Source organism: Trichosurus vulpecula, chromosome 2 (assembly GCF_011100635.1).
Source record: "Trichosurus vulpecula isolate mTriVul1 chromosome 2, mTriVul1.pri, whole genome shotgun sequence".
NCBI classification, from domain to species: Eukaryota; Metazoa; Chordata; class Mammalia; order Diprotodontia; family Phalangeridae; genus Trichosurus; species Trichosurus vulpecula.
In genome coordinates, this window is record NC_050574.1 from 401,000,859 (window position 1) to 401,023,142 (window position 22,284).

Below are 22,284 nucleotides of genomic sequence, written 5' to 3' on the forward strand. Positions count from 1 at the left end.
ATCCTATTATGTATGCTCCTATTAGCATGACTGGTTTATTTATTACTCAGATTAGATTAACAAAAAGTGGGGCAGCTAGATGGTACAGTGAGTAGAGAACTGGCCTTGGAGTCAGGAGGACCTGACTTCAAATCTGACCTCAGACACTTGACACACTTATTAGCTGTGTGACCTTGGGCAAGTCACTTAACCCCAATTGCCCTGCCCTCCCCTCTAAAAGGAAAAAAAAGCATATTATTATTCTGATCCTGCTTATTTCATTGTATGTCTATGTGTACAATTCTTGTCATTATCCGAATTTCTTATACTTGACATTTCTTAGTGCATAGTAAATTTCCATTACATGCACATGTCATACTTTGTATAGCTATTTCCCAATCAAATGATATACTCTATACATTATTTTGGTACATATTGGAATATTATATCTTTATTTTTGTCTTTGATTTCCTCAGGGAATTTTCCTCATAGTAGACTTTCTGGATGAAAGGTTATTAACATCTTATTGACTTTTCCTTATCTAATTTCATTTTTTTTCCCAGAACAGTTGGGCTAATTTGCCCAAATTTTGGCTCTGCTGAAAGTACAATAGTCAGTCAGTCTTCCCACAGCCCTCTTATTGTTTTTCCCAAGTCACAGTGTAAGAAATGAAGGGGCATGCTTGTTTTAATTTGAATTTGAATAATTGTTTGTGATTTAGAACATTCTTTCACATGGTCATTTAAAGGATGTAACTTTTCTTTTGCAAACTATTCATATTATTTAACTACTTATTTATTCAAGAATGATTCTTGGACAAATATATTTGTGCCATTTTCTCATATATTTGAAAATCAGGCTTTTATTATTTAATGCGAATATTCCCCCACTTTACAGATTCTCTCATTCTATATACATAATTTTTGTTTCTGTATTTTTAAAATTGTGTAATCAAAATTATCTATTTTTTCTTTGATCAACTGTGTCCTTTTTGGGAGGTCAGGAATTCTCCGTTTAGTCATAGTTGTGAAAATAATATCACTTCTATTTGCCTCTACCACTTTTTTTTTCCAGTGGCATGAACTCTTAAATTCAATTCACATACCCATTTGGAGTTTATTGTTGCTGGACTAAGCTTAATTTCTGCCAAATTACTTTCCAGCTTTCCTAGCAGTTTCCCAATAATTAATGTCCCAAAGGCTATTAAAACACTGGATTCTTGCTTTCGTTTCCTTCTGATTCTTTCTTACTCACAGCAATCTATTTTGTTAGTCTTTTTACTAGTCTTTTACTAGTCTTTCTTTTTGTTCATCAGTACTAAACATAGGTTTACTGTTTCATAATATAGTTTGAAATCTGAAATTCCTTATTCCCCTTTAATTCTACTTTATTCTATTATTTCCTTTGAGATCTGGCCCTTTCCCCCCTCCAAATAAAATTGTTATTGTTTTGTCCAGTTCTATTAAGTATTCCCTTGGTAATTTTACTGATAAGATACTAAATTAAGTTTGGCTTTATTTTATTGATATGACCCAATGAGTTCTCAGTATTTCTCCTATACAAACCTTCTTTTATTTCTGTAAAAAGTATGTTGTAAGTTGTATTTATATAAAATCTTGTGAGTGCTTTGGTTAATTAATTCCAGATATTTTATACATTTGCAGCTATTTTGATAGAAGTACTTGTATTAGAAGGGGAAAAAAGAAAAAGAGTAAAAGTGAGTTAGAGAAAGCAAGAAAGGAAGGAAGGAAGGCAGGAAAGAAGGAAGGAAGGAAGGAAGGAAGGAAGGAAGGAAGGAAGGAAGGAAGGAAGGAAGGAGAAAGGGAAGGAAAGAAAGAAAGAAGGAAAAAAAGATAAATTAATGATTTAAATAACTTGAAGTAACTGAAAATAGCACTGGTAAAAGATTGAGACGAAAGTTTGTGACAGTAGGCTAGCATCAAATCAGAGTGAGACAAATTAATCTCATGAGTACAGTGCTGACTGAAAAGAGAAAGGGGTAAACAACAATTCAAAAACATGGAAAAAAGGCAAATGTAGGCATCATAGCTTTCAATGTAAATGGATTAAATTATCAGCACAATGATATAAAATGGATAAGAAATGCTGTGAGATTCTCATTTCAGTAGGAAATGTTCAAGAGGAGAGAAAGAGACAAGAGAATGAGACAGCCTAGTGGCCAAATCCTCTAGGTGAGATAGAAGGGATAGAAATTTCTTCAGTATGTCAGCAAGGTTGAGAGGTCATGAGATTGTAAACAAGGGCAGTGGAGAGAAGTGAAGAGGATCTCACTTTAAAAAAGTAAATAAAAAGCTACTATTCAAAAAATACTCCTAAGGAAAGAAAGGTATATTCTGTAATGATAGAAAAAGAATTCTCCAATGAAATACACACACACACACACGTATACATACATACATACATGCATGTATACATGTATGTGTGTATATTTGCCTTTGTGCTATTTAACATGTTGATCAGTGACCTAGATAAAGAAAGTGAGAGCCTACTTAGCAAATTCACAGAAAATATGAAGCTGGGAAGGATAGCGAGCATTGGATGGATAGTCAGGATCCAAAACATTTTTGACAGACTAGATATAGAGATTGGCAAACTGCAGCCCTGGGTTACTTCCAGTCTGCCACTTGTTTTTGTACAGCCCTTGAACTAAGAATGTTTTTGACATTTTAAAATAAAGATTTATTGTAGTTTTAAAAATATTTTAAAAAACATTATTAGCTTTGTGGACTTACGAAAGCAGGAAGGTGATACGTTTTCCAGTGTCTTGTTATTGGAATTCCATTTTATCAATTAACTTTGAATAGAGCTTGTGGGTGATTCTGATGAATCAGTTAAAGAAATCAGATGAAATTTTAAAGTAATTCTCATGGACATATATGAAGTAGGAGACTACTATAATTTCACATATTACATAATTTCATATACATAGTTTGCTGACTACTGGGCTATAGAAATGAACTGTGTTATACATCAGCTCAAGTAAGATGAAACTAGCAGTTTACCTGAAAAAAAAAAGTAGGGATTTTACCAGATAAAAAAGATCAAAACCAGTGAGCATTGTGATGTGGCACCAAAAAAGCTAATGTAATCTTGAGCTATTTTAAGAGAGTAGTTTGTAAGAATAAGGAAGTGATAGTCTTTATGTACTCATCCCTCTTTAGACCACATCAGAGAATTGTTTTGTTGTCAATACCCCCTGGGGCAACTAGGTGGCTCAGTGGATAGGGTTCTGGGCCTGGAGTCTGGAAGACTCCTCAAATCTGGTCTCAGACACCTATTAATTATGTGACCCTAGGCAAGTCACTTAACCCTATTTGCCTCCATTTCCTCCTCTGTAAAATGATCTAGAGAATGAAAGTCAAATTACTCCAGTATCTTTAGCAAGAAAAACCTAGATGGGGTCATAAAGAGTTGGACATGACTGAACAACCACAATACCAAGGTTTTGGGAGGACAGTTATAAGCTAGAGAGTCTTCAAAGACAACAAACCGGAGAGATGCAAGGCCTTGTGAGTATGCAAGGGAAGATTATTTGAAGGAATCGAAAGTGGTTAGCCTTGAGAAGAGAAAACAGAATGGTTCATATATGTGTTCATGTGTTTGAAGGGCTATTATGTGAAAGATTCTATTTGGTCTCCTTCCACAGGACAGAACTAGGTCTCCTTCTATTTGGTTTCCCTCAACAGGGCAGAACTAGGAGCAACGGGCAGCAGTTTCAAAGATAGAGGTTTCATTTTAGTAACAGGAAAAACAGCAACAAGAGAAAAGAGACATTCAACAACAGAGACATTCAAAATTGGAATGGGTTGCCTGGAGAGATTGTGAAAATCTTTAAACAAAGGTTGATGGCCAATGGTCAGATAGGTAGGCTATGGTAGGGATTCCTTTTCAGGTATGTTAGACAAGATGGCTAGTGAAGTCTTGTTCAGTTCCAAAATTCTGTGATTCTAAACCCGTGAATGCCATCAAAATCATTGAGCACTTTATGAATACTGGGAACTATGCTTTGGAAGAGCATTTACATGTGTGTGTGCAAATTAGTATAGACAATTTTGCAGACGTAGTGTAGCAAGATAGCCTAACGGTAAACCCAGAGAAGACTGAAATTATGTATCAAACTGTCCAAGGAAGTTCTGGTGAAAAGTCATGGGAAAGATTTTCATTATAAATGCAGAGTGAAAGATGCTTGGAAAGCGCATTATTTGAGAATGTGACCAACAAAGAAGTGAAAGGCCCATTCAAGATAATTGGCATATATCTCAGAAAAATAGTTGATAAGAATATACAATAAATGTGGTATCAAACAATAGTTAATGTTATGTGTTAGTGTTATGTGTTATTTTACCTAGGCTGGAATGATTCCCCTTTAAGTAGGCAAGGAAGCTGTTACTATGTTTTAGTAATCCAAAGAACTAGGCTTATAAAGACCACAGTCTATGGGAGTTGGTATACCTAAGGCTTAGCAGAGTTCCCACACCCTTATTGGGCATATTTTTATCCAATGTTGCTGTCCCAATAAATGTTCAGGCAGAGAGGAGGAACATTTGTTTGTTTGTTTTAGCAGTTTCATTCTTGTAATTCCTTCATAGGCTCATTGATTCAGGTTGAAAGAGACCTTAGAGGTCATTTTAAAGGAAGATAAATTGAGGCCAGGGAGATTAAATGATTTATCCTGAGCCATACAACTAGTAAATGGCTGAGGTGGGATTTTACCTTGTTACAAATATAATGCTTTGTATTGAATTTCATGGTCCATGAGTGTCTTGTGGCATTTTAATTCTGAGCCTGGATCAATGGACTGGCCTGAAGTAGGCCTGGCTGAGAATAAAGTATGTGAAGTTATAATACTCTCCTACTTCATATATGTCCATGAGAATTACTTTAAAATTTCATCTGATTTCTTTAACTGATTCATCAGAATCACCCACAAGCCCTATTTAAAGTTAATTGGTAAAATAGAATTCCAATAACAAGACACTGGAAAAGAGCAACCCACTTGTCATCACAAGGATGAATAGCATAGCAAAACTCTTGGGTGGGACCAATGAGAAGAATGAACAACAGAGGAATATTTGAAGAGCTTCTATTGGTGAACTGAAGTGGAGTAAGGGTGGAAAGCAGGTTTCAATGATTTTCTCCATAGCGATATTTCTAAGAATGTGACAAGCTGGGAAGTACTAGACATGGAAAAACCAACCTTTCACCCGGTATTCAAAGAAATCAAAGTTCTTTTTAAAGTTTTGTTGTTAGTTTATTTTTAAAATTACAGAATTTAGGGCAGAGTCCCAAAGAGCATCAGTTCTAAAAACAGAAGTTATTGGCAACAAGTCTCCAGACATTGTGTGTGTGTGTGTGTGTGTGTGTGTGTGTGTGCGTGTGTGTGAATGTGTGCAGCACAAAAATAGTTGTCCATCTTACACTGGTCTTTTCAGCCACACATGAAATAACCAATCCTAGAGGCATCTTATCTGAAAGATGAAGAGTCAATTTAGTAGTAATAATCTGTATTATGTATTTCTTTGAAAATTCAAAAGTTATTCTATATTATGTAATCATTTGAAATACAAAGTTTCCAAAAAAAGATTTAGCCATAACTGATTGGTATTTAAAAAGATTGAAATATGAAAAACAAAATTCTTCCTACTGCTCTTTTTTATTCTTCTATGTGTTGCTGTCATAATAAGGGTAATCTTAAAGATTCATCTATTTTACATGTACACCATCTAGATATCTAGGTATCTAGAAGTCAGGATAAATTCTGTGTCCTAAATATTTAAAGCATATACTTGTGTGTATATATACACACACATATATATACACACACACACACACACACACATATATATACACATACACATACATACATTTTATATATACATATATACACATGTATATACACACACATACATATATATGTGAGATATGTTGATATATATAATACACAATAGATAGATCGATAGAGATAGAGATATATACACACATACATATGTGTGATAAGATAAATTTATGATAAATTAAACTAAGGCATACAAAGTAATTTCCAGAAGAGCTTGGGAGTTCTTGCAGCAGTTGAAATGATGTCTCATTTTAGGTCCTTTACAAGTCACAGCTGGGAGTAAGAGGGTCAGTATTTACATTGTTCCCCCTCGTTAAACAGCGAGGTTTTTCTCTGCAGTTCCTGGGAAAGCAATCAATATGTTTGTTTTTCATGATAGTCTGAGAATTAACAGCATGTCACACTTAATGTCTGTGAAATTGCCAGGTTTGCATCTGTTCTAAGAGCTGGAAACAGCCCCCATGTGGCTAATTATATGCCACCCACAGACAATGAGGAAAACTGCAAAGATTTCAGGGTCTCTTACACAACTACCAGGTCAAAGAATGTTGATAGACTGGTTGTACCATTTACCCATCTGACCCTTTCCATGCCAAATGCTTTGGAGAGCTCTTAATAAGTTCTAATAATATTTGATAAGAAATGTTTTCGCAGCGGGATGATTGGCAAGATAGCCATCCGTGTTCTTTAATTAAAATGCTTTGATTTGGCCATTCTCTTTATAAATATTCGCATATCAATCCATATAGCATCCTTCAGCAAAAATTAAGGAGAAGATTGTGAATAGACTTTATCTTAAGTCTTTTCAAGTATATATAATCTTGTTAGTGCGGCTACTTCTGTTGCCAATGTACATTACAACTCTTCTGTGGCTTGGTGGGTGGTCTTTGAGAGTTGCTGTGGTATAAAATTAAATCAGCTTGTGCCCATTCTGCTGATGAGAGAAGGCCCTCTAACTTTGCTATTCTTCAGATAACAGACATGTATGTATATGTATATGTGTGTATGTGTGTATGCATATATGTATGTATATATATACGCATGTGTGTATGCGTATGTGTTTTATATATATGTACAAACACATATGTACGTATGTGTGTGTGTATCCATGCACACATACAGTCCATCATCACTGGATTTTCATTAAAAGTTTTGCCAGCTCGACCATATCAGTCAGAGCTTACCAAGAATGAATCTTTGAGAACTCATGTCCTAATTGTTCTGGCAAATGTGGCACAAGACTTTATCAAAAATATATCCTTATAATAGCAATTATTTAAAAATTGTTAATTAAAAACAAAGAAAATGTGGTGTAGTGGCTAGAAAGCTGACTTTGGAATTAGGAAGACTTGGGTTCAATTCAAATCTCTTACTATACTGCGTGTTTGATCTTAAACAAGTCATTTAATCTCTCAGTATGCCAAGCAACTATCTAAGGACTAATATTTATATAGTGCTTACTATGTTCCAGGTGTACAAAATATTTTCACTATTATTGTATTTGATCTTTACAACAACCTTGAAGGAAGTGGAGTAAGTGCTATTATTATCCCCTTTCTACAGAGGAAGAAAATGAGGTAGAGGTTAAATGACTTAGCCAGAGTCACACAGCTAGTGTCTGAGGTCACAACTGAACACAGGCCTTCATGACTCCAGGACCAGTGTTATCTGTTCCAGGACCCTATGCTACCTAAATGCAACTGTAAGTTGGTAAACGGTTACCAATCTGTACTGACTGGGGTCAAGAAGTCCGGAAACCCCTGCAGCTGCCAGTGATTCAGTCCCCTGAGGCATGCTCCTGCCTGTCTGTGCTGGCGCAGCCCATGCTAGACTGTGCTCTTCTCTCAAACTGGTACAACAGACCTTTCCTGTCCACCTTCCAGGATGTCTTGGGCTTGAAATTTGTTTCATTCTGTCATTTTGTGGGTTCTGCTGCTCTAGAATTTATTTAGAGTCATTTTTACAGGTATTTGGAGGAGTTTGGAGGAGAGCTCAAGCAAGTCACTGCTTTTACTCCACCATGTTGGCTCCAGCCCCTGATCTGTAGTGATTGAAGGACTTCATTGGGAGTCCCCTAAGCTGATAAAATCACAGTTCTATATATCTCTCATGTCCCAAAATTACTTTTTTGGTTATTTATAAAGCAAAATGATGTTATTTGAAGAAAGGTGACTCTTTATTATGATGGTACCAAAGTAAGTGATATCTCTAGTCAAGTTACCTTTAATTTCAATTGGGGACAAGGAGGTAGTCACTACTTCAGGAAACTAACCATCCCAATTGCTTGATCATGACATCTACAGCATCTCTTACCTCTGAACACTTCTCTTTGTTCACAAAGCTACCATCTGAGTTCAGACCCCCATCACACTTGCCAACATTTTGCAATCCAGCCAGACTAACTTCTTTGGTCCTCCCACACAGCCTTCCATCTCCCATCTCCATGCTTTTACATTGGCTATAACCCATTCCTGGGATTCTCTGCCTCTTCACCCTTGCCTCATAAAATCTCTTTCTTACTTCAAGATGTAGCTTAAACAGCACCTTCTACATAAAGCTCTTTTTTTTTAGCCCGCCAATTGTTTGTGCCTTTCCTCTCAAATGAACTTATATTTAACTACACTGCATTCATTTATATTTATCCTATTTATAATTATTCAACAGGACAGTAGCCCAAAAGTCTTCATACACTTTTAAGCTACCTTAGATTATCTTATTGAATTATCTTATTATTATCTTAATTAAATTATCGTATTAAAATAAGATAATTTAAGCTGTCTTAAATTAAGATAATGTACAACTGTACAAAGATTTTGGGCCACTATGTGCCTAGCTACATACACATCATTTATATATATACATATATGTGTTTGTGTGTGTGTAGATAGTTGATAGATAGAAAGATCTTTGCTATCTCCCCTGTTAGAGTACAATGTGAGTAGATACTGTTTTATTTCTTATATTTGCATCCTCTTTGCCTAGTACAATACCTGCAATATAGTAGATGGTTAACAAATAATTGTTGATTGATTTAATTAGGCCATCAATTCAAAGACTGATTCACCAGCATTCTGTAGAAATAATAACATATTATACCAATACTGTCAATTTAAAGAAGTCCTGTGATATGATGGTTACAGACCCACCCTCAAGTCAGCACAACCAACAACCTTGCCTCTTATATATTCTCTCTTCATGATCATGGCCCTCTTAGTGCCCTAGGCAACTCTAGGTTCAGAAGTTAGACTGATCACTGATCTTCATTGATAAGGAAGAATCTCCCCACTAGGAGTTGCTGTAATGATAAAATTACAAGTCTGCCCTACCCCATAAGGAAAATAGTCAAATTAAGGGTAGAGGTTATTAAGCAGTCATATCTCTTAGTGTAGTGCCTCAAAGCAAAGCTTTTCTCAAGTGGGCATGGTTTTTCTCATGCATTGGATGCTGTATAATATAATAATTAACTATGACTTCTCCGTTAACTGAGAGGCAAAAAGAAATGCAACTTACTAAAAAAAGATTCTAAATCTCAGATAAGATGAGAGTTTCCATGTCATTCAATCAGGTTTCAGATTAGAAAAGGAGCATTAATAAGAGCGGAGATCATTGTCCTTAAAAATAACTTCTTTTTAGGATCTAAGATGAATTTCTAAAAGATTTGGGTTTTTTTCTCACTTCTCTTATGAAAAAATATAAAATGTTCAGTATTTCTATCAGTAAAATCATGGATAAAATAAACTCTTTCAATTATGTATCTACTTATCTAGCATCTAATTATCTATCTAATCATTTGTCTATCCACATATCTAATTATCTATTTATACTTATGTCTTTATCTATAGCCTTTCATTCACATGTGTCAGGTAGTTTCCTCATGAATATGTTTTTGTTGGTTTTTTTTAATCCATTTCCTTTGGCTGTTATTATATGTGATTGAAAAATAAAATCTAGAGCTTTCCATTCAGCTCTCTCTCTCTCTTTCAATAGAAATTAAAAATACATTTCAGAGCTAATTGCTACCCCAAAACAACTTTTACTCTATATCTGGAAAACTATTCTCCTATGATTCAATGGAAAGAAGACTGAATAGAGAGTCAAAGAATTTGAGCTCAACTTGTAGTTCTACCACTTACCATCTGTGTGATCACAGGCTTATCTCTTAACCCTATCTCTTTAACTCTATCTCTTCAAAAACAAGAGGGGTGGTAAACCTCCAAGCTTCTCTTGGATCTCTAAATCTATGATCCTATATAAATTAGGAGACTTGTTCTTTTCTAAACTCCTTCCCAAGCCTCTTTTCCAAACTTCGAAGGTCAACACCATCTAAAAGGAGTCCTCAAGTAGTGGGGCTTGTCATGGGACATTCATATATGACCTGCATACCTTCTAGAACAGTTCCAGCTGGCTTCTGGGAGCAGAGACATGGCCATCATACTGCTGTCTATTCCAAGGTGTGGGCTGTCTGAATTCTTCAGCTAACTTTGTTTACATAGCTTAGGAATTCAGCAGTGCAGCAGGAGCACACTTCATTAATTCGTTGAAGTAATGTGTGTGCCTCATTCCTGCCAGATTGAATGCAAAAAATTAGAGCAGCATGAGCCATCCCAGAGTGATTTTTTTGTTCCATATGATCATATTGTGGCTACTTATGTCTTGATGAATTTCTATTTTTCTCCACCAGTGCCACCATCTGTGCCCAAGGTGTGGCAGGCTTATTGTACACTTCACTAGGTTTCATAAATGGCTAGATGATTTTCATATGATGATTTCAGACATTATGAAATGGCTGATGTTACAACAGTCCATGAGAATAGAATGGACTGAGTTGGTTACTAGGAGGAGCAATGGTCTTATATTTCTTTAGTTTTCTGTTGTGTTTGGGAGTGCCCGAAATTGCTAAGTAATTTGGATGAAGAACTTTGGGAATTTACCACTCTCCAGTGTTTATCTGTTGACAGATCACCTGGTGGTGATAAGTGATGATAAGTGCATTGGCTCTAAGCTAGGTTAGTCCTCAGACACATAGAGTCTGTCACCAGGACCACGCTCCTAGCTCTAGCAAAGCTTGATCCCCTCTTACATAGCTTTAGAGTCAGCTCTACCCCATAATAATGAATTAGAACATAGATCAAAAGATTCGGAGGGCTTAGTGATCTACCTTCTCACTCTGATTACTATAAACAAGGAAATTGAGACCCAGAGTGGTTGAGTGACTTGCCCAGGAGCTTGAGTTTGCACCAAGGCCCTCTAAGACAGCATGATAAGGTAAAAATAATGACAGCCAACATCTAGAGAGACTTTTTACATTTTGCAAGGCACTTTATAGATATTACTGTATTATAGATATTAGGGTATATAGCCTCAAAATAACCCTTTCAGACAGGAACTGCAGGCATTAGTTTTTAATTTTTATGGGTTAGTAACCTGAGTCTCAGAGAAGTTAAAAGACTTACTCATGACTACACAGATATATAAGTACATGGAGTAGAATTGGAATCTAGTGCTTCCTCACTCCGTGTCTAGTACTTTAGCCATTATGTATATTAACTCTAAGAACTGGCGGATTTAGAGTCAGAGAAGTGAGGTTTGAATTCTCACTTGGCTACCTACTACTTGTGAGATTTTTGAAATGTTATATAACTTCTATGGGCTTCAATATTATAATTTGTAAATGAAAAAGTTGAAATAAGTAACAGGAGAGCCTTTCTAGCCCTAAATCTATGATCTTATGTCTGCATACTTATTAATGGCTTTCCAAACATCAAAAAAGTTCAATAAGAAAGCAAACTATACTCAAACTTTAGTAACTCCATCTCTGATATATATATATATTTTTAATTTAATGTTAAATTTTCTTATACTCTCAAGTATCCATTTGTAGGATAACTAGGTGGCACAGTGGATTGAGTGCCAAGTCTGGAGTCAGGAAAACTTATATTTGTGAGTTCAAATCTGGCCTCAGACACTTCCTAGCTGTGTGACCCTGGGCAAGTCACTTAACCCTGTTTGCCTCAGTTTCCTCATCTGTAAAATGAACTGGAGAAAAGAAAGGAAACCATGCCAGTGTCTTTGCCAAGAAAACCGCAAATGGGGATCCCAAAGAGTCAAACATGACTGAAAAACAATAACAACAATCTATTTGTAACACTAATAACTTTAATTACCAAGGAGGGATGGTGAGAATAGTCATTTCTAGTTACTTTCAACCATTTTCAGTAATTTCTGCTACTTTTCTGTGGTTAGTATAGTTTAATTCCTGGCTCAGGAATCATTTAACCCAGCCCCTTCATTTCATAGATAAGGAATATTATTATCCAGCTAAAAATATCCATGAGAACAGAGTGGATTGAGTTGGAGCAATGTGATGGCCTATTATAACTGAGCATATACTACCGGTTACTGGAAGATCTAAGACCAGAATGATTTCTTAAGAAAATGTTTCACAGGATAATCCAATTTATTGGTGGAATTACGTGGTTGTTGAATATTTTGTCATTACCAAGGTAATTTCTGTTCTAGTATAATCTCAATTCAGTTCAACAAATATCTAGGATGGGAAGAGAATGGGGAACCAACCAAAAAGACAAAGAAATGCAGCAACCGACATTCAGTGAGTTTGGGAGAGAGCAATAAAAGTACACCGTTGGAGGAGACAAAGGAAAACATCAAGAAGAAAACAGACAATGATGATAAGGATGTCATGAGTGGCTCTGAAAATAAGAATGATAAAAATATGAGGTAATTTATTTACTTTTTATCAAATTAGACTTCTTGGTCTGCTTTGGGGAATAACAGTTCAAGTTCAATGCGGATATTTTGTAGGATAGAGAATTCCTACAAAAATAAAATTCTAAGAAATCTAGAAAATATGACCTTTATGGTTATGTTGAAGAATTAGCTTTCATCATCCTAAGAAGAAATATAATATAAAGTGTTTTATATTATAAAATAATATATTATAAAGCTAGATATAAAGACTAATTATTTTAGGGAATAAGAGAATACTGTTGAGGCTGTCAAAGAAAGCAAAGTGAATAATGATTTTAAACCATAACAACAGAGATACAGTTTACATCTTAGGAAATTGCCTTTAACCAACATAGTTGTATAAATATCTTAATGTATTGAAAAATATCTCATTGGAGACTCTCCAGACTAGCTCAGATGATCATATTCAGGATATAGTTTATGACATAAGCTCCTTCACTGTCATAGGAAACTGGACTTTGAGACCTTGAGTTAATTTAACTTCACAATCCAGGATTCTATGTGTAATTGATTCAATTAAATAGGAGAAAATGATCTTGCTCCTTGATGAAATGAAATGAAATTAGACATAGACCCTGTTTTCAAGGTTCTTACATTCTATTGGTGGGAGAAACATATATATATATATATATATATATATATAGTATATATATATATATATATATAGTATATATATATACTATAAAATTAACTGTTTTAAGAGTAAAAAAAAGTCCAAAATACAAAATATTTTTAAGAGAAAGATCACTTTTTGCAGGAGGAGACTTTTTGTTAAGAGATGTCACCTGAGTCAGACCCTAAAGGAAGAAAGGAATTTCAACAAGTGGAGAAGCTATAACTTAAAAGACATTATCTGAGAAATGTATGTTAAAAAAAGGTCATAATATTCCAAAAGGTATGTAAGAGATGGACAGCCTAAGGACGGCACTAGTACTCCTGAAATATTAAGAGTCAAAGGAAGATCACTAGAGTACTAGAAATGTCTCCCCTAGGGAGGAACTATGGAAAGGCATGGGCAAGAATTGCATAGGGTAGGATGACATAGAAGAATGTTTACCTGCAGCTGTGATAGAAGTACTCCCACCTATGAGATCATGGCTGAACAAATAAATTCATAAAATCAACTTCTAGAGGATACAGTTCACTCATTTATTGGTCCTACTTTGTGCAATACTAGGTTGTTGGGATTTTTTTTCTGTAATTATGAAGTGACCTGAACTTTTCCATAATCATGTTTATCATCAAATAAAACTTATAACCATACTTTATGATATTAGTCAGAAAAGCTTGTTTAGCCCAGGATATAGGTTAAAATGATACTTTTAGAATGAATAGTATAACTATGATTTGCAATGTTGGCAATTAGAAAAATAACAAAAGTGATGTGGAAATTAAAAAAAAAATCTCCAGAATGTTAGTGTTTAAGGTGGTGGTGAGAGATGGGGTGGTGGTGGTGGGGTGTTGTGTGTTTGAAATTTGATTAGAGATTTCCATTGAATTTTTTAGCTGCAAAGTACTGGACCCATTAAATTTTGGAGCTCCTGCCTCAAGATTATATTACTCTTCTTGTGGATAATCTGTGACACATCTGGCCCACTATTTCAAGCAGGTTCCAGCCATGCTTCTGTGTGCCCTGCCAGCACATGCATACCCTTCCCATCATCTCCTCCACCCACTTTCAGAGCTGAGACCTTCAATTAAATTACATAAATTAAATTAATTTTATTAATTAATCAATTACATTGATTAAAAGAGGAGAAGAGTTTAGGTAGAATTAGAAAAAACAGGCCACTAAGCATTTGAGATTGATAGGTCTTGAAGCTAGTTTTTCAAAATATAAATAGAGCTACAGTGAGAATATGGTAGTGGTAGTGAAAAGAGAACATTACAGCCTAAATAGGACAAGGCTGGCTAAACACAACCCAGGATCAATGCTAGCAGAATGTTGAATGAAATTAATTTTTCCCAGCTTTTTAACATTTTTATTTAAAGTTTTGAGTTCCAGATTCTATCGCTCCCTTCCTTTCCTTCCCCCTCCCTGAGATGGCAAGCGATCAGATATGTGCAATTATGTAAAACATTTCCATAATAGTTATTTTTTATAAGAAGGCCAGAATTAAAGAAAAAAGGGGGAAATGGCCTGTTTTCAGTCTGTATTCAATTTTGCTGTTAGTATGCCTCATCATTAGTCCTTTGGGATTTTCTTGGATCACTGTATTGCTGAGAATGGCTAAGTCATTCACAGTTCTTTATCAAAAAATATTGCTGTTACTGTGTAAAATGTTCTCCAACTAGTTATGTTCGCTTTACTGTGCAATGGTTCATGTAAGTCTTTCCAAGTTTTTCTGAAATCATCCTGCTTGTCATTTCTTGTAGCACAATAATATTCCATCACAATCATATACTACAACTTGTCTTGCCATTCCCCAATTGATAGGCATCACTTTGATTTCAAATTCTTAGCCACCACAAAAAGAGCTGCTATAAAATTTTTGTACCAATAGGTTCTTTGCCTTTTTTTGGAGGGGAGAAAGCAAGGCAATTGGGGTTAAGTGACTTGCCCAAGGTCACACAGCTAGTAAGTATGTCAAGTGTCTGAGGCCAGACTTGAACTCAGGTCCTCCTGACTCCAGAGCTGGTGCTCTACTCGCTGAGTCACCTAGCTGGGGATATAGACCTAGCAATGGTATTGCTGGATTGAAGGGTATGAACAGTTTTATAGCCCTTTGGACATAGTTCCAAATTGCTCTTCAGAATGGTTGAATCACTTCGCAACTCCACCAACAATGGAAGTGTCCCAGTTTTCCCACATCCCCTCCAACATCCAACGTTTTCCTTTTTTGGCATACTAGCCATTCTGTTAGATATGAGGTGGTACCTCAGTGTTGTTTTAATTTGCATTTTTCTGATCAATAGTGATTTAGAGCATTTTTATTTTTTTATTTAGTTTTAGTTTTCAACACTCACTTTTATAAGATTTTGTGTTCTAAATGTTCACCCTACTTCCCAAGACAGCATGCAATCTGATATAGGCTATACATGTACAATCATATTAAGTTTATTTCCACATTAGTCATGTTGTGAAAGAAAAAATCAGAACAAAAGGGAAAAGCCATGAAAAAGAAAAAAAAAGAAAATAGTATGTTTTGATCTGCATTCAGACTCCATGGTTGTTTCTCTGGATGTGGATAGTATTTTCCATCATTAGTCTTTTGGAATTGGATTTAGAGTATTTTTTCAAATGACTCTAGATAGCTTTGATTTATTGTCTGAAAACAGCCTGTTTATATCCTTTGACCATTTACCAATTGGGGAATGACTTGTAGTTTTATAAATTTAACTCAGTTCTCTATATATTTGAAAAATGAGGCCTTTGTCAGAGATACTTGTGGCAAAAAAAAATTGTCTCAATCTTCTGCTTTCCTTATAATGTTGGTTGCATTGGTTTTGTTTGTGCAAAACCTTTTTAATTCTATATAATCAAAATTATTCTATTTTAAATTTTGTAATGCTTTCTATATCTTCTTTGGTTCTTATCCATAAATCTGAGAGATAAACTATTCCCTGATCTCTTAATTTGTTTATGGTAACACTTTAAGTGTAAATCATGCATTCATTTTGACCTTATCTTGGTACACAGTGTGAGATGTTGATCTAAACCTAGTTTCTGCCATGCTGTTTTCCTGTTTTCCCAGTAGGTCTTGCGAAATAATGAGTTTTTGTTCCAAAAGCTTGAATCTTTGGGTTTATGATATACCAGATTACTTTGGTCATTTACTACAATGTAATTTGTGCTTAATCTATTCCGCTGATCCAGAACTCTATTTCTTAGCTGGTAGCAGATTAATGTGATGATTATCACTTTACAATACAGTTTGAGATCTGGCGTGGCTAGACTACCTTGTTTCACATTTTTTTTTTATTAATTCCCTTGATATCCTTGAACATTTGTTCTTTCAGATAAATTTTGTTATTATTTTTTCTAGCTCTACAAAATAATTCATTGATAGTTTGATTGGTATGGCACTGAATAAATAGATTAGTTTAAGTAGAATTGTCATTTTCATTATATTGGCTCAGCCTACCCATGAGCAATTAATATTTTCCCAATTGTTTATATCTGACTTTATTGAAAAGTGTTTTATTGTTGTGTTCATATAGTTCCTGGGTTTGTCTTGGCAGATAGACTCCCAAATATTTTATATTGTCTATAGTTATTTTAAATGGAATTTCTCTTTCTATCTCTTGCTGCTGGACTTTGTTGATAATGTATAGAAATGCTGATGATTTATATGGGTTTATTTTGTATCCTGAAACTTTGTTAAAGTTGTTAATAATTTCAAGTAGTTTTTAGTTCATTCTCTAGGATTTTCTAAATATTAAGATCATATCATCTGCAAAGAGTGAGTTTGTTTCCTGGTTGCCTATTCTAATTCCTTTAATTTCTTTTTCTTCTCTTATTGCTATAGCTAACATTTCTAGTACAATATTAAATAATAGAGGTGGTAATGGGCATCCATGCTTCACTCTTGATTGTATTGAGAAGCTTGGCCCTGGAGGAGTAATTTTGATACTGACCTGCCTGAGGGGTGGGGACTTGCTACTGGGTTGCTATAGAAACAGGGTCTCTCTCTCTGCTGGTGGGCCCCAGAAGCTGGATCCGGCTAATGGCCAGCCTGGGGCAGAACTTTTTCACTGGTCAACAATGTAGTCAAGGCTATACTGGTAGCTTGTGCTGAGGGTGAGGTTGTTGGGGTGGGGTTGCTGGGGTATAGCCTTACTGTGCTGCATAGACTGCTCACCTGCCCATTGAGCCACTGGCTTACAGGAGGGCGGAGTCTTGCTGGTGAAGGTTTGGAGCCCTGCTAAAGTCCCCCTGCTGTGAGGCCAGCTGCTCCTGCTGCTCCTGGACCTTGATCCCCTCCCACCCCAGTGAGAAAGACCTTTCTTGCCGTGCTGGTAAGCTGCTTCCCTGTTCCTAGATCAATTAGAAGGCAGTTTTCTAGTTTTTTGGAGGGGAATTTGGGAAGGCTTCAGATGGTTCCTTCCTCACTCATATCACACCATCTTGGTACTGGAAGTCTTGAATAAAATTACAAGCAAGCACTATTGGATCTTAAAGAAACAACTTTCTTATGTCAATTCAACAACCAGCCTTCAAACATTTTTGTGTTAGGTATTTCATTAAGTGCTAGAAATATAAAGAAAAGAAAATAAGATATTAATTGCCATCAAGGAGTTTTTGTTTGACTGGAGTACAGGGTTTTATGACATGTGCAAGACAAGAGTATATTAGGCAATTTGATGAGTGCTAACAGCTGAAAGGAAGATCAGGAAAGTTTCTTGGACAAGATAGAACCTGAACCAAGTTTTGAAGGGAGATAAGGATTCAGAGGGATGGAGATGAAGACACTGTGCATTCTCAAGGATGTGTAATGGCCTGGCAGAATTCAAAGAGGTAGGAGGTGGAATACTGAATTCATGAACAATGAGTAATTCACTTTAGTCAGATGGTTGAAAATATCATTTGCTGAAAGTGTGTGATTATTAGAAGATAAATTCTTTCTGAGTGTGTATTTTAAAATTTATTTTATTTGTATACTCAGTAATTAGCACTGAAACATCATAGGAACTTAATAAATGCTAGTTGATTGATTTTAATGACATTGTGGGCTGAAGGAAAGAGGTTTGGAATATCCACTACGGAGAACGAGATAGAAGGCCAATCAAGGAAGAACAAATGCATTTCTGAGCAGCAATGAGGGTCCAATTGAAATCAATTACATGAATTTGAACTTAATGTGTATGGTCATGAAATTTCCTCCAATGGTGTTCAGCAACATAAGAGTAGAGGCACTGAGGGAAATGATTATTAATAACCAGTGACTTGGGGAGATCCAGAGTTCCCCCTTTTTCTAAAGTCCTCATTTCAAAGCTCAGTCTCTGAAGGTTTAACAAATTTCTCCTCCATCATGGTCAGATTCCCACCCAGTCTTACAAGGAATCTAATCTAAGGTGAATTCCTGTTCATTGTGTTCCACTCAAGCATGTTTGGGTTGGGGTGGATTCTTTGTCTAGACTACTCAAAGCTGGGGGGTCCTCTGGGTGTAGAGATATTCTCTTTGTCCAAGAGTGACATTACTCTCCCAGCTTCATTGCAGCTAGCCCACCTCTATTTGGAGTGAGTTCACTTCTCTTTGTAAAGTCCACCTCTCATTAATTGTTAGCCAATGAGAATTGATTGCCATCCTTAGGAACACCCACTCTTCTAAGGGCATATGAACTGTAAGCCCAGGGCCATGAGGGGTCTTTGGCATTCGATAGTGCCATTGAGCTCTTTTATTAATAAAATGCTGGTGTATGGGACAAAAGACCACTACTCAAATTAATCAAGACAAAGACTTGGATACCTTTAAAGCAGAAAGGGGTTTATTACTTTCTCGTGAGAAAGGGTACTGCCCCTCATTGCTCAGAGTAATCCTGGGCAGGGAGAGTACAACTTGGGAGTCATGCCCCTACCTTTTATCCCTAAGGCAACATTTCTCCTCCCTAATCCCTGTCTCCTCGTCCCATTGGCTGGGCCTTAGAGTGCACAGTGTTGGTGGGAACCTCCTCCCATAACAAAAGGCAGAGTAGTGGAAAATTACAGAGTCTTACCCAGAGACAAAGAACAAGGAAGTCTTTTCTGCCACATGTTTGAAAACGGGGAGGGGGCGGGGTGCCTTCAGTACAGCTGCAAAGTATGTTTTCACAAGGTCAGCAAGATACAGGTGCTGTTTTGTAAGGGAGTACGTTCCAATGAGTCCAAGGCCCATTTTCCCAAGTCCACTGAGGGGCTTCACAAGTTTGATTCCCACGCACGGGCATTATTAATAAAATGATTAATTGCCCAGAAACTATGTCTCTAAAATTTTTTAAGTGTCACAGGCAGAGAAGGCAGATGCTTGGGGTTTTCCATATTTGAGGAATGTCTGGATATGATTGACAGACTAGGAGACAAGGCAGTTTTGGATGGAGGAGAGTAGATAATTGAACTAATTAAGTTTACCAAGTCAAGACTGTTAAGAGAAAAGGTGAGGCCAGAATAAAACTTAAAGCCTGGGAGAAAAGGACTGGTTTGAGAGAGTGAGTGCAGCAAAAAGAACCCTACACTGGAATCAGGGAACTTTGTCTCAGATCTCGTCGCTTAATTATTTTGGTCTCAATTTTTTCATCTGTAAAATTAGGATCTTGGATCAGGTAACATCTATGTTCCCTTCCAACTGTGAATCAATGAAATCATGAGGGAACTTAGGTTAAAATGTGGAGTAGGAATAGGTTTAGAAGTTATAAGAAAGAGGGGAAACCAGAAGAATGGGGAATTAGAGGCAGGCAGGTAGGTGGTATACAGTGGACAGAGCACTGGGCCTGAGGCCAGGAAGACCTGAGTTCATTATCTAGCCTCCAACGCTTACCAGTTATGTGACCCTAGGCAAATCACTTAACCTCTTTATGCCTCAGTTTCCTCATCTGTAAAATGGAGATAATAATAACACCTACCTCCCAGAGTTGTTGTGAGGATCAAATAAGAAAATAATTATAAAGTGCTTGCACTGTGTCTGGCTCATTAGTAAGTGCTACATAAGTATTAGTTATTATTATAATTAGAGATTGGAATCTCAAAATTCAAGACCACAGGGGTGGAAAATTTTTGTGTGATGGTAAGATTTTTGGGTCTGACCTTCCCTGTAATTAAAGTGGAATGAAACTTTGGGAATTGAGATTAAGAATTTGGGGACCCAGAGAATTGAAAGCAATATTAGTATTAAAGTCCCCAAGGGCAAGAGTAGGTATAGAAGAGAAGGGATGACTGAGTCAAGTATTTAATTGTTTGAGATATGAGGAAAAGTCATCTAATTGACAACAAAATTCTTTGCTAGACATAGGTGAAGTGAACCTCGGAGGAGGAGAGGTTGTATAGTGATGGAATTAGACCAAAGTTTTGGATGTTAGATCATGGAAGAGGTTGTTGTATGTCCTTTGTTCTTGAAAAGGACTATAACATCATGAAGGTGCGAGTAAATTAGATTTAAGTGGGGGAGGGCCGTGCAAAGTCACCCACCTCACTTTCTCCTCCTCCAGAGCCATCTGGCTCCAGTGGCCAACAGGAGATGGCTCCAGATGAGGTGGAAGACCTTGGCTTTTTAAAGCTAATGTCTTTAGCAGGTCTCAGTTTGACTGAGGCAATGCCCATTCAGTGATTATGGCCAGGTTAAAAAAAAAAGTATCAAAGAATAGCCTCTTTAATCTAGTCCAGAAAAAAAAAATTAAGTTGGGAGGGGAAGACCCTCCAGGTTTCTAGCCAAAACAGAAATAATTCCTATTTACATTCACTCTGAGTCAATCAGGGCCCAAACTATGTTGATCCCTTGTCTACTGGAAACCGGAGGGAAGGAACAATCAGCATTGGAGAATCTCTTCCAGAGAAAACCTGATTTATGCAAATGCAAGAAGATGGAAAAAATGGGAGGGGAAGCCAACTACAATCAAGCACAGTGTGTTAAAGATAAAAGAGAGGGAGTTTCCAGAAGTGACAGTGAAAGGGCAGGACACTGGAGAATAGTAAGGATTGTAAGTGATAGGGTATAGTCTACCGGAACCCCCTTGAACCCCACCTTGAATCTTCCCACTTGGATCTGCCATTCACTTGAGGCTATAAGCTTTTCATGACCAAGTCTGTTACCTCCCATTGTCTGCTCTGGATTGCCCCCTCCCCCCACTTTCCACCCTTGATCCTATCAAAATATCCCTACCCAAATCTGTTACCCTTAAACTAGCCTAGCCCACTATAGTCTAGGGAGCCTTCAGCTATTTCCCACCCTTAATCCCATTCCTGGAGTCTGACCTCACCCCAGTTCCCCCAGTTACCCCAGCCCCATCAAGATCCTCCCTAAACCCCTTCTCTTATCACCCCAGACTACTTGACCACCCCTAGACCCCTCCTACAACCTTTCTGTATATAAGATCCATCTTGCCTACATGAAGGTACTCAGATTCTATCTAGCTCACACTCAGTCTGGCTAAGCTTGTTCTGGCCTGCTTGTCAATACAAGTGTCATAATCTCTTAATAATCTACCCAATATGACAAATGTTTAATAAACTTTGTTTTACTTTGGCTGAAAGAAGGCTTGAGTCGAATTCATTTGGGCAGGACCCACCATGTTGATATTTTGGGGTCCCTAGCATCCCTAAAACCCCAACATAAGGAGAGTAGTAACAGGGAAAAGGGGTTTGTGCCTGAACAGGTGGATGATGTGAATGAGAAGCATGAGGAGGGAGTAGGAAGGTCTTTGCTAGCCATAGAAAGCACTAGGAGAATACCAGTTGGTCGGTGCCCCCACCTTCCATGGTCTTGTAATGACACTTTGATATGAAGACTACTATATAAGCGTGCCTGTAGGTATGTGTAGAGAACAGCAGTTAAGCAGGTGCCCTGGAAGCATTGTCAGATATTTTTCAGGGCCAGACAGAAAAAAGAAGAAAAAAGTCATAGCTTTTAAAAGCTTTAACAGGAAGCACAGACCTACTCCTTCCTAGCCAGTCGCTGAAGTGATAGGTACTTTGTTCCACCATCAAAAGGGGTCTCTTTAGGGTAAGGTCATGAAGATTACATGTTTACCTTATTACACCATCAAAAGGA